The 15,977-nt window shown below is 33.8% G+C and overlaps 1 protein-coding gene and 1 pseudogene across 2 annotated transcripts in view; one reads left to right on the top strand and one right to left on the bottom strand.

Annotated features, from left to right (window-relative positions):
- LOC143225417 (uncharacterized) overlaps window positions 1-15,977 on the bottom strand; it is a 118,982-nt gene that overhangs the window by 45,800 nt on the left and 57,205 nt on the right. The window lies entirely within an intron of this gene.
- LOC143225415 (electroneutral sodium bicarbonate exchanger 1-like) lies at window positions 3,263-15,625 on the top strand (annotated as a pseudogene). Its single transcript, XR_013013827.1, has 5 exons — window positions 3,263-3,391; window positions 8,805-8,908; window positions 10,030-10,205; window positions 11,483-11,618; window positions 14,135-15,625. The product of XR_013013827.1 is annotated as an electroneutral sodium bicarbonate exchanger 1-like (transcript).

The following is a 15,977-nucleotide window of genomic DNA, read 5'->3' as shown; positions in this document are numbered from 1 at the left end:
ATAATATATGTTACTTAAAATGAATATATTTTTGTGAGGTTAAACAATAAAATCACAAGGAATAACAGCGTAAAAAACAGCAAATTCAAACCTCTGGCAAATTATGTTAGTTTGTTATAACTTAAAAAACAAGCCGGAATAAAAATAAATTAAACAAAACAAGTTGCACAAATTGAAAAAATAAAAGATCCCATGGTACAAGCTATAACGTGTAATTATAAAATGTAAACTAGCTTTGAAGATGGCTGCGGAATAGGACCCACATTGCGGTGAGGATACACCATATATCAGTCTTGACTTCCAGTCGCCAGTATCGCATAAGAAGTAAAGTAACAATAGATATAGAGATATAAATTAGGAGAGCGAGATGTGGGTACTCAAGCCCACAACTATATGCCTGCAGACAGTTGTGGGAAGGTGACTGCTCTCTCAAGTAAAGAAGAAAAAATTAATTGAAGTAAAATAAGAAAACGAAAATATTTTCTTTTTCTTTGCAATATACTCAACTTCAACATATCGTCAAATACTTTGTTTGTTTGTTTTGGAATTTCGCACAAAGCTACTCGAGGGCTATCTGTGCTAGCCGTCCCTAATTTAGCAGTGTAAGACTAGAGGGAAGGCAGCTAGTCATCACCACCCACCGCCAACTCTTGGGCTACTCTTTTACCAAGGAATAGTGGGATTGACCGTCACATTATAACGCCCCCACGTCTGAAAGGGCGAGCATGTTTGGCGCGACCGGGATGCGAACCCCCGACCCTCAGATTACGAGTCGCACGCCTTAACACGCTTGGCCATGCCGGACCCCGTCAAATACACTAGAATATTTTCAGGCTTATGCACAATTACCATGGTAACCGACTCGGACAACATCCACAAGCGATATCACTACAGCCGTAGTTTGGTAACACTGCCAAGTCAACAGTCTTGCAGAATTTAACTGAACTTCGACATTTATGCTAATATTCTTTTCGCTAAAATTAATATTTGCTCGGTTGTTAATTTGTATAACAACATACACTTACACCAATATTAGCTGAATACAATTGTTCATGATTGTTGTACTTTTACAAGGGGTGCGTATCTTATCATTTTATTCAATTCGCTACATAGACTGATGTTCCCTTGACACGGTGATATATCTGCAGATTTATAACGTTAGAATCTGGGTTTCGATACTCTTGGCAGGCAAAGCACAAATAACCTATTGTGTTGCTTAGTGCTTAATTAAAAAACAACAACATAGTTATTAATGATACGATACAGATTTAGATACAAAACTTTTACCAACTGTTTGTTTCAAAGATTTACGGTCTTATCTGTAATTTATTATAGATATCACTAATATTGTCCTGTTTAAGTACTTCACACTTTGCAGTTCTTTTTCAAATTCTCAGACTTCACCGTCTAAATGGCAGATGGAAAGAGAAGAAAAATTTTAAAAATCAATATCTGTTTTCTTATTGATCATTTTTATGTAATTTTGCATGAAATGTTTTTGACATATATCCATAAAGTTGTATCACGGCTTCACAATACGATACTTGTATCCTATCGCCACACTTTTAGTTTTTACTATCCAAGATAACTGTCGACCACATACAATCAAGAAAACTAAAACCGTACATGAGTCAATTCAGTCGGTTCGCTTGGCATTACAGAAAAGTAAATACAGGTAAATCCAATTGAACAAAACGTATTCAATTAAGATTTTTAGATACCCAACATACTTTCTGTTCTTGTAAAGAACACAACACCCTCACTGCACAAATAGAAGTTATATTTGTTTGTTTAGAATTAAGCACAAAGCTACACAATGGGCTATCTGTGCTCTGCCCACCACGGGTATCGAAACCCGTTTTTTTTGTGCATAAGTACGAAGACATACCATTGTGCCACTGGATGATGAGAAGTAATGTAACATTCAAATGTACTTATAAGAATTTAACAAGTACCTCACACAATAACTTTCACAACTAATCTAAGAGACAATGACTGTAAAATGCTAGGTGGTTCTTTTACTGTAGAAAAGCAATCACTATATCAGAAGGCAATGATGGATCTGAATTTTTTGGGCTGAGTTTTTTGAACTTTGAACCCCTAACAAAAATCTTTGGTAATACAAACTTTGGTTGTTCCAGCAACAGCTTTTGTAAACTTCAGTAATAACGTGGTAGTCACAGAATTTCATCTTCATATTCTGTTGTATAACATAACTCAACAGTTCAAAAGGCAAGGATTGCAAAGCTCTTTTCGTCATTTGTCCCGAACTAAACAGCTGATCCGGTTGCTCTGGTCCAACGATAATCACAAAATGCAGTTCATATATTTAATTGCAAACGACACTGAATATCTCAGAAAACAACAGTTGTAACATCCTTTAAGTCATTGTTTTCTTGAACAAATGACTCTTCCAGCTACTGGTGGGAATCTTAATCGCAGTTTTAATGACGAGGAATTCGTCATCAGAATCCAAGGCTTACAGCAAAAAATATTCTCCTCATACATTCTTGTGATATGTAGGTATACCGTGTGCTTTTCTGTTTTAATATATAATTCTTCGTGCATTTTCGTTTATTCAAGATGTGTCCAATTTTTTTATAATACATGGCCTAGAAAGTTGTTTAGGTTATTTCACTCTAGCTACCTTTGTTCTTTATTATTTCCTTGAAAATACAATCTAGTTTGCTCATGAGTGGTGTGGGTTTAAAACTCCACTTTGTGCATAAATGGCAACGGTAGCGTTCTCCAAAGGTAGGTCAGATTACACCTTAAGGTTACAACTCCTCTTTTATTTGAATAAGAATGACCAATCATGTTGTTTAATGAGTTCTCTGAGTAAATCTGCTGTTCTGGATTTAATCATGCAATGCGAGATTTAGACAGTTTCGAACATCATTCTGAGTGAATCATTCAGCTCGGAAGTTATGTTTGAGGAAGTAAAATCAGCCTGATTAGTACAAAATATTGTAAAGGTGACCCAACACCTAAAACAAGAACACCTTTATTTCATTAATGAAAATTGTTTTCATTTTTCACTTCCCTTTTTTAGGTGGTTGGAAAACTTAATAATTCAACAGTGAGAAAACTGTTTTGTGATGTCCCTTTCTAAACATGCATTTTGTTGTGTTCCCCGGTCATTTTCCTATGTTAACTGGTATTACTATATTACTTACTACTAATAATACTTGTATGAAATTTTTTTACAATTCTTTATTTCTAAATATGTGCATTCAAATTAAACTCCAATGCGCCAATGAGCAATATGTCCACAAGAGGTCTAGTCTAGGTCTATGTTAAACTTTAAATTCTCATGGAATAGAGATTACTTTCGTCGTTACCAAAACAATTTTCTTTATCATTAATGTAGAGAGTTGTAAATGTTTTAATGGTAGGTTTATGTTTGTTTAACAAATCCAAACTATAAATTTTCTGTCAAGGTATTTTAATACACCAACAAAAAACAGTAAAATTATTGCAAATAATTATTTAAATAAGGTTCCTTAAGCCTGAGGTAGGTCTAACCGTGTAACCTAGATTCATAAAATTAACGTTCCTAGAAGACGACACAAGTTATGTCAAGTTATTGGCACATATTTTTTTAATTACTTGTTTAGCTTTTTTTTGTAACTTTTAGAACTTGAGTTAAGAGTCAGGCTAAAACTTAGGACAATATCTTTACTTGTGATCAGTTCTAATGTTATAGTTTTTTATAATTTGAATCTAGCTTCAAACAACAGTTTCAAATTTCAAACAACTATCTTCTCTAACAATTCGATTTTCGAACGTATTGTTCGAGAATGTTCGAGAAAAAAATGTCTTGGTTGTCGAACATAAACTCGGTTCCCGAACCAAGCTGTCGTGGTCCGAACCCCCGAAATAATCCGACTGATGATCCGAACGACTCTTCGACCATTTTCGGCCACGTCAAGGTTATCCAAAACATTTTACTCGCACCTATCGCTCAATGAACATCCCCGCTAAAATCTTCTGTGAAGGTTTTCCTTTTTTTTTTTTTTTAATATTCTGATCAAATAAGCCACCATGGAGTCAGAGAAGGATAAAGAAAGCAGCAAACCAAATAGAAAAGTTGTTAGAGCCACAAGAGAGGTGAAAAACGATCTCATAGCGAAGTATGAGAGTGGTGTTCGCGTGTCTGACTACAGTCTGCACCACACTGAAAAATAAAGAGATCATCAAAGGAGCTGATGTTGCAAAATGAGTGACTGTGCTTACGAAACAAAGATCACTAACAATGGAAGAGGTAGACAAACTGTTGTTGATTTGGTTAAACGAAAAACAGGTAGCTGGTGATAGCATTTCTGAGACCATCATTTGTGAGAAAGCAAAGCAGTTGCATGCTGACCTCCTGAAAAACACCCCTGGGACGAGTGCTGATACAAGTGATGCCTTTAAGGCTAGTAGGGGGTGGTTAGAAAAATTTAGGAAGGGAAGTGGCAAATATAATGTGATGAGACATGGGGAGGGTGCCAGGCAGAAACAAATTAGACAAGTTTTTTGTGAGAAATAGGTCCAGTGAGTCTCAAGCAGGTTGTAGCAGTGCAAAGAGACAGAAAAGAGAAAGAACCCCAGAAGGAGAGTTACCTGACATTTTTATGGAAGGTGACTCCCCTTCCAAACAATAATAATCCTCCTACTCTCCACGTTCCTTACCACCTTTCACTTACGCCATCAGCTCTCTTCAGCACAGGTAAAGTGCATTTACATTTTCATTTATTGTTTTTTTTATTGTGTTCATAGTTTTTTGTGGTTGACTTTATGCATTAAGTATTATTATACAGGTATAAATAAGCAATATTTTTCCTTAAAATGCTTCATAATATGTAATTTCTGGAGGTCTGTGATGGATTAATTTAATTTACAGTATTTCTTATGGGAAAAATAGGAGCATTATATTATTATGGTCAATCCCACTATTTGTTTTTAAAAGAGTAGCCCAAGTGTTGGCTGTGGATAGTGATGACTAGCTGCCTTCCCTCTAGTCTTACACTGCTAAATCAGGGAAGGCTAGCACAGATATCCCACCATATGATGCAGTGAATTCTCAAGGAGATAACTGCATCTGTCATTGTTGATGTAAGCATTGTCACTTGCCAGCTTATTTGTTTGCCACTATGAAAATATGTGAGTGTAAGATTATCCTTTGAGTTTCAAGATTGGAAGAATTTTAATTTTCAATGTGACAGTGTAAAATTTACAAAATAACACCAAAAAGAACCTCATCTTACTTTTGGGTAACACTAATATTCACTAATAACAGCTATTTTCAGTGTGCAGTGTGTTATGATTTTTACTTTAATTTGACAGTGTTATTCCAGATTTCTTTATAAAAAATGTGAGATACTGATTTATCATGCTTGCAAAATTATTGAATATAAATATCTAGATAAAAAATTCGAAAATGCCAAATGTTTTGTAAATATTTAATGCAAAATTAATGTTTCAAGTAATATTCAGATAATAATAAACAATTAAAATGAAACATTCCTAAGCAATCTTTTCAATGATATTGTTACATAATGAAGACCAATTAAGTTATTATTGGACATAGGGACAATCTGTGCAATGCTTCATGATGAGGTGAAATGGTTTAATTCTTGACATCTTACAGTAGTGACGTATAAACTTTTTTTTATGGCACTTCTCTGTTAAAACTACATATTGTTGTACCCTGTACCCTTTGTAAAGGTAAAATTAGTCTTACAATTGTACAAAGCATGTTATCAATTGCATTTTCCTATGAGGAGAAATTCACATCTACATACTTCATGATCGTCACATGATAAAGACATAGAATTTTTTTTTTTAAGGGTCTCACCATGAATGATTTCTCATGTTTTTATGGCAGTAGGAAGAATTAATAATGTCTCTCCTGTATTATTTGTTTCATCACTTCCAAATTATATAATGCGCTTCTAAAGAATATTTTAAGGCTATTGATAGAACAATTACATGCTTTTAAAGCAAGTTGCTTTATGCTTCGATTGTTACACTTGTTACTTGAAAAACTTGATGGTTTTTCCCATGTTCTCATTGTTTAATTTTTAAATGCCTTTTAAGTTTATTTGGCTTTGTGGACAAATAAAGCATTACAGTAATTCCGCATTGTTAATAATTCTGAAAATGAAATCAAATTCTAAATAATCTTCCTGGTAATTATGCAGTATTGCTTTTGATTTCATGTTTGCTTCTCTTTCAAAAGTACACACAGGCTGGTTGAGTTACTTGAAAACTTAACTGACATGACACATTCTTCTCCTGTATCTCTGTTATTGCAACAAAAATTTGAAACTCACTATAGAAATCACCTGTTGGTACTAAACTTACACGCAGTCTAACTTCTAAATTTACTTTCACTAACTTGATTGCCAATATATATATATTGCCCAACAGAGGCCTAGAACGTTGTACAAACTACGAGACCTTATAAAATAAAAATTCTCACTTAAATTTAGAGAAACATTCAGAAGGTTTCAGTATTTGACGTCAATTCACAATAATTGAACTATGCAAACAGCTACGTATTAAAATTTCCCATAACTATATTTTTAAAATAAGTTACTTAAACGCTTGCATAATACAAACTAAAAAATACTCTCATATTAAACTTAAAATTTACAGTCATGCATATCTAACAGTAAAACAATCAGTGGTTGGAACAGCAACTTCCTTGTTTTATTATAGATTTCAAATTATTGTAAAGAAACAGCAGTGTCTTAGAACAACTTGCAGTTACTATCAGGAAACATAATGTATCAAATTTCCTACACCTGGAGTGAGATGTAGCTTGCTGCTTTATATGAAAGTGTTTGAATACAAAATTATTATTTTGTATACAAAGGTCTAATTTCATAGTGAAGAAGTAAATATAGAATAGAATGCACAAATTTTTAGCTGTGTAACCTCTCTGTTTCCCTCCTGTTGGCACAATGTTTAGTATGTAGACTTATAGTGCCAGAAGTCTGATTTCAATACTTGTATTGGGCACACCACAAATAGTCCATTATGTAGCTTTGTGTTTGACTACACTCAAACAGATTCTTACTGTTCACTTTTCAGTATGGAATTATTTTCTACATGTTCCTTTTTCAGTCTGCATGCTGATGCAGCATTTTTCTCTAACTTGTTTGTGTTTATATTTTACATTTCTTTTTCCTGCATTGATTAGTGTTAATAAATATTAATTTTTTTATGGTAGTTTTTATAACTTCTTTATTTTTAAATCTGTACCTTTAGATATTTGAATGACTAATTACTATCACATAACAAAAGTGAAAAAAGCCTTGCGAGAATTTGGCTGTTTGTGTGAATGCTCTGAGAAGATTGCACAAAAATCTTTTTCAAGCAGGTCATCGATTGGACATAAGGTGATTCTCATTCATACATTCTTGGAGGGCTACTGAGTGAAACCAAGTTTTATCACATAGATCTTAGGAGCATTTCATCTTGGAATTAGGTTTATTGTTTTGTGATAGAATCAGCCCTAAAGCAATTTCAAGTCTGTGATGGTCTCAAGGCTTAACAAAAATTTGACCAACAACTCCAAAGCCACAGAAAACACAAATGTTGTGATGCAATCATCACAATTCTCTGATGGATAACATAGTTTCCCGGGCTCAGTTATCATGGCTACATCACAAAAACACTACAAATTCCCTCAAGAAGATGTCGATAGCATGAAGGATGAATACTGTTTTACTATGGCTTTCCAGGTCACTGAACTTATAATTGTCTCTGTAAAAAAACAACAACAACAGCAAAAAATTATGAACACAACTTCTGCATCAAGAGCTGAAGAAATTCCAAATGTTTTAAACAAGTTGGTTCTGAGTTGAGTTTAGCCACTAGCTCATGTAGATTGAGTAGTCAAGATGCATTCATAGGTATGATGTCTAGTTCAAATAATACTGGACTTAGCATAGCATACAATATGCCATTAATGATCAAATTGAGTTTCAAGTGTTCTTGATGAGTCAGGAGCTTCCTTATCTTTGCTCAGACATTAGTTTCTAATAGTTCAAATTTGTTTATACAGAATGATTACAAGCAACATTTGAGTGAAGAACGACATCTCAGATTTCAGTTTGACACTATTATTTATTCAGTGAGCAACTACATCTGTTCGAATATCATGTACTGGTATTTTAAAGGTGAACTTATAATGGAAATTGCCAACCAGTTTTTCTTGTACAAAATGTGAACTAATCTCTGTAGAAATACCACCCAGCGTTGAGTCCGAAAACAGTGAATGTTGGAAAGAGGTTGTAGAACTTACAAATGTGAAAGTGATGTTCTTTGGTGTGTTATGGTTGCTTCTCAAACGTCTGAGCTTGCCACCTGAGGATTCTGCTAATTATTTTAACTCAACACAAAAGCAGAAACTAAATGAAGCATTCATAAGTACAAATGATGAGCATTCGGTAAAGCGACTAATGTCAGACTTCTTTGGAGTACAACAAATGTTGCCAATGCTGAAAATGAATGGGTATAAAAGGACAAAATAAGGTTTAGAGATTGTTTAACTGTCTCCAAAAGAAGAAAGACATTAAGTAGGCAAATGAATGTGATAACAAATTTTATATACATCATAAATGGATTCATAATGAAAGTAGATGTCTTATTTTTTATGATCCTATGTAAATTTATAAAAAAATTAGAAATGAATAAGTTTTTTGGTAATGAAAATCTGTAGTGTAAATATATTTGATGAATTGAAAGGAGAAGGTTAGTAACACCATGAGAGTGATAAAATTGTGATTTCTATTAAAATTTATGTTATTTAGGAGGGAAGAAAAAAGTGTATAGAAGCAGATAAAGAACCTTCTATTGAACCAGAAGAGGAAGGAGAAAAATTACATGAAGAAAGTGGACTAAAACGAACAGGAAGGTAAGCTATACCAGCAACCTTTATGTTTAAACTGTAAAAGCTGTAGGTTTCATGTATAAATGTAAGCTTTATTTTACCTTTTTTTCTTATAAGGAGAGAAAGAATGCTGTAACAATATGAGGTATTCTTTTTGGTTAATGTAATTAGCTTCATCAAGTTGTATAGCTTGGAGATGGTAATTTAAACTGCAGGTGAAGACCTTTTCTTGTCACTGTTGGAAGGTCATGAGAGAGATGATAATGGAAAAATTGATGTAGCTGTAAGAGCTAAGGAATGTGGAACCATGGAATATGTGGTGTTGCATGTTGAGGGGAATACTATATATAAAGAAATAATTATCCCACCATTTTTGATCTCTGTGTTTCAGCTGCTTCACCTCTCTCTCTCTTTCTCACAGTTATATCAATAAACATTTCACTCAGTGATCATTTCATGACCTCCTTATGCTTATCATTAAAATATCATTTGAACAAAAATCAAAGTAATGTATTGTTGAAATATTGAATTTGTTTCTGTTTCAAATTTTTATTGGATGAGAAAAAGAAAGACAGATAAGAAACTTGAACACTATTTTCAGAAAAACCACTCTAAAAGAATGAACTTTGAGTACAGACTTTTTGTTAGAAGGCTAGCCATGAAGAGGTAATAATTTTACTATCTTGTGTAATAAAAATCCAGCAGTTATTTTAAGGATTTTCTAAATAATAAAAAGTAAAAGGAAAAAAAATTTTTCCTTCCATAAGGTTGGAAGGGCTCATGGTCAAGGGCCTGGCATGGGGTTGAAACACTTCACTAACTATGCTTCCTTTTTCTCAGCCATGGGGGCTTTATAATGTGATAGTCAATCCTCTTATTAATTGGGAAAGAATATCCCAATAGTTGGAGGAGGGTGATATTTAAATAGCTGTTTCCACTCTAGCAATTATCACTTTAAAATTAGGAATGGTTACTGTGAATAACCTGCAAACAAATTTGTGCAAAAGTTAATGACAAATCAAACAACTTTTTATCAGAACATAGTATATCAAAGAGCTTAATATAACCATTATATACCATATGAATAAATTATTTTTTTCACATTTTGTTTACCATTACAATATGTTCTCATTAATCCTTTTTAGGTTATTTGGTGGATTGATCAACAACATTAAATGAAAGAATTTCTGGTATTTGAGTAATTTCAAGGATGCTCTAGCTCTTCAGACTGTTGCTTCTTTTTTTCTTTCTGTACTTTGCCTGTATTGCTCCAATTATCCCTTTTGGTGGCTTATTAGGAGAAGCAACAGATTCGTGTCTGGTGAGATGGAGCAAATTATTTGATAACTTTATCACCCTATGAAATAGTTTATTTGAGATGTATGATAACTTAATTGTGTTATGAACAAGGTTAATTTATCTGATACTTTTATTGAATAGCAACACAAGCGGTCTTAGCTTGAATTTTTACATGACACAAGTATAGCTCTTTTATGAAATAGCTTATGTTTTTCCAATAGTAGTATTATATAATAGCTCAACTGTGTGATATTTCTGTTTTGTAATTGGTCAAGCTGCTTGATAGTTGTTAATAAAATAGTGAAGCTGCCAAATACGTTCATTATGAAATAGTTTATATTGTTCTGAGAGTTATGAAACATGTCAGTTATGGTGTGAAATACTTTAAATTATGGGATGATTTAACTGAGTTATGGAACATTTTAAATTATGTGATAGTTGTGTTACATGATAAATTAAACTGTTTGATATTTTCACTGTGAAATAGTATAAGTTGCATAATGAAGTACTGTAAGATATAGGATAGTTTCCTTGTGTAACAAAATAGTCAAACTCAAATTGCTCAGACTGTTTGATACTCTAGTTGTGCCATGAAGAGGTTCAGTTATTTGTATAATGAAAAATTTCAAGCTTTCTATTAATATATGTGTGAATAAACAGTTTATACTGTAGGTAAGTTCAATCACTTCATGAACTTTGATCTTTAGTTTAGTTTTTCTGTAACTAAATGTTGTGCAAAGTTGTTATTCAGTTTGTACAATCTATAGTGTTCTTTAGTTGTGTTGAAAAATTGCTCATGTTGTGGGCATGGCTGATTTTTGTATATGGAATTCTTTAAGCTTGCTTTCAAACTAAAGTTTTATAGAAATTAATGTAATTAAAAGTGTTTGGGACAAAACTTTTACATGTATTTATAAAGACTGAAGGGATACTTACAATAATTATTTATTTGTGTCAGTGTGCAACTGATTGGTTTTTAGTTTGTATATTTATGATTAACTTGCCCTGAGAATGTTTAGTTTCAAAAAGAAATAATTAGAATTGTATTAAAATGAAATTGTGTGTATGCATCATCTTATTCTTTGGATTATATGGAACATTTATTTCTTGAATTAATATTATTTGAAAGATTTTTTTTTTCATTTATCTTATCTAGACAATATTTGATTAAACAAAACTCCAACTAACATGAGTAACATTTCATTTTTACCATCCTCAAAGTTTATTGAAAACTGTCTTGTGGTACTTGTGATTTATATAAGTTGTTTGTCTTAAACATAGCAATACTTTTTTTTTCAGGCTGCCATGGAGAGTTTGCTCCCTGGAGCTGTCAATGGACTGTTGTATGGGTTATTTAGTGGGTGGCCATTGAACATTCTTGAAAGTACAGGACCAGTGTTGGAATTTGAAACAATAGTTTTTTTTCATTTTGTAGGTATGTTTTGTACTTTTTTGTGTGTATGTTTTGAATTCATATTTGTTGTTTTTTTGTTATAAGTTTTGTGAATAATTTAGACTCTGCAAGATTTATTCATTATGGTTAAAAAGTTGTACAGCTCATTTATGTGTGTATGGTATAATAAAAGTAGTTTTATACTGTTAAGTTAAACTCTAATGGTTGTGTAATAATTTGGTTTCCAAAACATACTTACTTCTACAGGCACTTCTAGCTATAACTTGACTGCCAGGATTTCTCTTTGCCCATCAAAGTGTTAGTTTGATATTTTCTCACTTTCTTCAGTCTTATACCTCACTCAGTTGCCCCTGGTGATATTTCTCAGTGACACACTTCATCTAACTGAGCAACCAATGGATCACTTACTACAACTATTAATATCATCTTAGATCTTGAATGGTATTTAGATCAGACCAACACTCAATATTTTACAACTTTTTGCTGTTCAACAAGCAATGGTTCAAGGTCTTGATCTATTGAAGGGGAAAGTTAATGTGATCCATTCTGACATTTATACAGTGGTCTTATAGATTTTCTGTTAAAGAGGCATACATTTTTAGGACATTTGTTTTGAACTTTGGGTATTCTCTACTTACCTCACTCCTATTCTGTCAGACTCCTGATTTGCCATATTCCAGGGACGATGAATGATATATCAGATCAACTTTCTTAGCACAGTTGAATGGATGCTCCTTTATGAGATTTTCTGGTGGACTTACTCTCAGTTTGAGACTTTGATTATTAACTCATTTGCCACTCAATAGAACTCTCAACTACAGACATTTTGGTTTCCAGTACTTCATCCTCGGGGTTTTTTGACAGACGGATTTAGTCAAAATTGGGCAGGATTGCATCTCTATGCCTTTTCCCCCAGGTTATCTGTTACCCAGAATTCTGGCTATAATTTGATCCACTAATTATTGAGTACTGTTGGTAGCACCAGGTTGGCTGACCCAAGCGTGGTTCCTTATTCTACAGTATGTTCAAGAATGTCTAGCTCTGTCACTTCCTCTTTGGCTGTGTCTATTGAGGCAGTCCTGGTCTGGCATTCCCAAGTTCAGACTTCATGCATGGAAGTTATACTGTCCTTTGCATCAGGGTTTAAATTGCTTTGTATTTGCCTCAATCTATCAATGAAAATGGCACACTTACTGCCAATGTTGTCTGATGAGGAAATTGAACTTGCTTTACCCAAATGTGTCCACTATGTCTCGTTTTTTTACCTGGCTCTTGACAAAGGTCTAGCTTCACCTAGTGTCACTTTATCTAAGGCAGCTTTATTGACTACTCTTTTATATACTAAACATTGGAAAGTATTGGAACGTCCAGTACTATCTGGCCTTCTCGGAACATTTAGAGCTCTTTATCCCAAATATCATTTTTTCATTACCAAACTGAGATATTAAGGTGATATTACATGCTTTATCTCAACATCTATTCAAATTTTTAGCCTCATGTACAATGTACACATCTTCCCTTACAGTATTTTTTGTTGCTGCTAGCATGTAGGCATCAGTGATTGGAGTGTGCACACTTTTGTCTTGCTTTTCCTGACAGGTATTTTCTTCCAATGACTCTTGGTACCCAAGGAAGCAGATAAATCCTTTTTTGCAAATTCATTTGCCAACTATTTTTCATGTATGAACCTGATCAGACCCAAATCATTTGTGTTTTGTCAGAGCCCTGAGGTGTTATGTGGCTCACTGTTCCAATGGTGAGTAGTGGAACATCTACTATCTGTTTAGGGCTGGTCTATTGTGATGATTACTCATGTAATATTCCACAATCAATACATGTACTACCTTCAGGATGAAGGCGAGTACCTGTTCTAGATGTTGTCCTGTTCCTCCCATCTGGTACCACTTTTATCTTGGTACATCCTTGCACTGTGCACATGGATACTGCCATCACTGGCCCCTCCATCTTTCAGTGTGGGATTCTAGCTATGTGGAAGCAGAGATAACTATGTTTAGGAAATTAACATTTTTCTAAACTGATAATTTGTTTTTCAATAATATTTACCTCTACTGACAATCCCCCACTTTCTCCCCACTAAAAGCTGGTGTTGGAATCAGTCTTCAAGTAGTTATAACGTTATCTTAATGAGGTGCTTATATACATTACCAAGATAGAGGGTGTATTGATAGGTGGAGAATGTCACAAGATCACTATAACTAAGGGCAATTAAGTGAAACATAAAGGACTGGAAGCAAGCAAGAAAAAAAAAATCAGACCAATACTTAGATGGGCAAAGGAAGAAACCCTGGCAATCAAGTAATAGCTATAAGTGTCAGCAAAGGTAAGCATTATTGGAAATGCATTTTCAGTTTAGGAAAATGTTAACTTTTAGTTGAATAGTTTCTGTATTGGTACAAAATAACAACAGTTAATTTAGGTTAAGGTTGTGTGATTAGATAACAAGTAAATTATAACAAGTAAGTTATTAATGTTAATTAATCAACAGTGTATGTTCCATTATTATTAATTACTTCCAGCCAGTGATTCACAAGCATCTGAATGCCACTTCTCTAACATTCTTGGAGTTTGGAGGAAAAAAATGTAGAGAAAGTAGTTTTGACATCTTCATGTGTTCCAAGCTCTTTTCCATCAAAATATTTCTGCAAACTTTAGAATAGATGATAATCAGATGGGACAAGGTCTGGAGAATAAGGAGGATGTGGAAATTTTTCCTAGTCTAGCGCTTCAATCTTTGCTGTATGGGGCCTGCATTATCCTGCTGTAACACAACACCTTTACTAATGATCAAAGCAGGCCTCTTTTCCTGCAGGGCAACATTCAAGTCAAGTGACCTGCACTGAACTATTGTCTGCAGCACTTAATACATTAAAATCCACATTTCATCTTCAGTCACTAAACTGACCATAAAAAGTGAGTTACATTCACGAGAGTGCAGAGAAGTACAAATTTCCACTCTTGCTCTAAGATTGGCTTCTGTCAACTTATGGGGAACCATTTTCCATGTTTTAATACCTTTCTAAGCTGTTTCAGATGACGGTGAACTGTTGAATGGATTAAATTAATCTTCTCTGCCAGTTCTTCAACTGTTACAGCACAATCTGCATCAAGTGCAGCCAGCAGCAAGTCATTAAACTCAACAGGATAACCTGAAAGTGACGCATCCCTTGAGCTGTAGTCACCTGAACTGAACTTTTGAAGCCAACTTCGACATTTTTTTTCATTGAAAGATTCCACACCATAAACAACCTTGAATGTTTTGTGTAGTTTTTACTGCACTCTTGCCTTTTTCACTCATAAAGCATTATATACCTAATATGCTCCTCAGACATCTCTCTTCATAAGGACTTATTTGATTAATGATCTGAAAAAGTGCAGTTGGATTAGTTTTTTTAATTTGTCTGAGCATTTTTATACAGGTCCTACTACATATTTTAGTCATTAAAGCCTTCTACAAAGACAGAAATTATTATTCATTTTCTGTATTAAATATTCAGACATTACTTATGGGATGACCTGATACTTTACATGTATAGAGAAGAGGTCATGTCGTCAGTTAAACCAACCAAACCCATGTTAAAAAGAGGATTAGTAATTAACTGGAGAAGTTAAGAGTTCGTAAACAAAGTTTAACAGTTTAATGGTTTGTCGGTAAGAGTTTATTTCAAGAAACAAACCCAGAGCAAGAGTTAACAGGAAACCAACTGTTTCTTTGAGTAGGCCAATAATCACTCTTCTACTAATATAAAAGGGCTTGGAAAATAAGTCCAGTTATTAGTCAGCTCAGTAAGTCAGACAGCTCAGTATCTTAGTCAGAATCTCAACCGAAGAATAGGAGGATGTCTCCATACCCAAGCTCTTTGTAAGTATTAGTCATGTCATTATTCCTTAACATCAGTCACCATAGTAATAGAAGTAATTAGTTGTATATAATAAACATTCGAAAGTTAGACTGAATACATGTGTGTAGTGTTAAATGTTTGAAAGTATAAATAAAGTGTTTTGTTGGACATCTCGGATTCAAGTCTCTTTTATTTGAACTGTAAAGCCTTGAGTTAGTGTCTATGAACTCCATTCGTCACGTCATCCACATTAAAAATAAATTTTGCACTTGACTGCGGGTAGTACTAGTGGAAGCTCCAACAGCTAAACCAACTCAATTCACTTGGTCTGCCCGCAGATCAGCCCGCAAGACCGTCACATGACAAGTGACTCAATCGACTGAGGAAAATACAAAATTTTCGTTACGGCATGGGAGATGATACTTGTCAAGATTCACTATCACCAAAAACAGAAGCTGTCGTTTATGGAAAAATATTACATTGTAAATTTTTCAATTATGTTTAACAGTATGGTCTTTTT

Source organism: Tachypleus tridentatus, chromosome 9 (genome assembly GCF_004210375.1).
Source record: "Tachypleus tridentatus isolate NWPU-2018 chromosome 9, ASM421037v1, whole genome shotgun sequence".
Lineage (NCBI taxonomy): Eukaryota > Metazoa > Arthropoda > Merostomata > Xiphosura > Limulidae > Tachypleus > Tachypleus tridentatus.
Note: the sequence above shows the minus strand (reverse complement) of the source record. Positions and strands in the feature narration are given on the sequence as shown.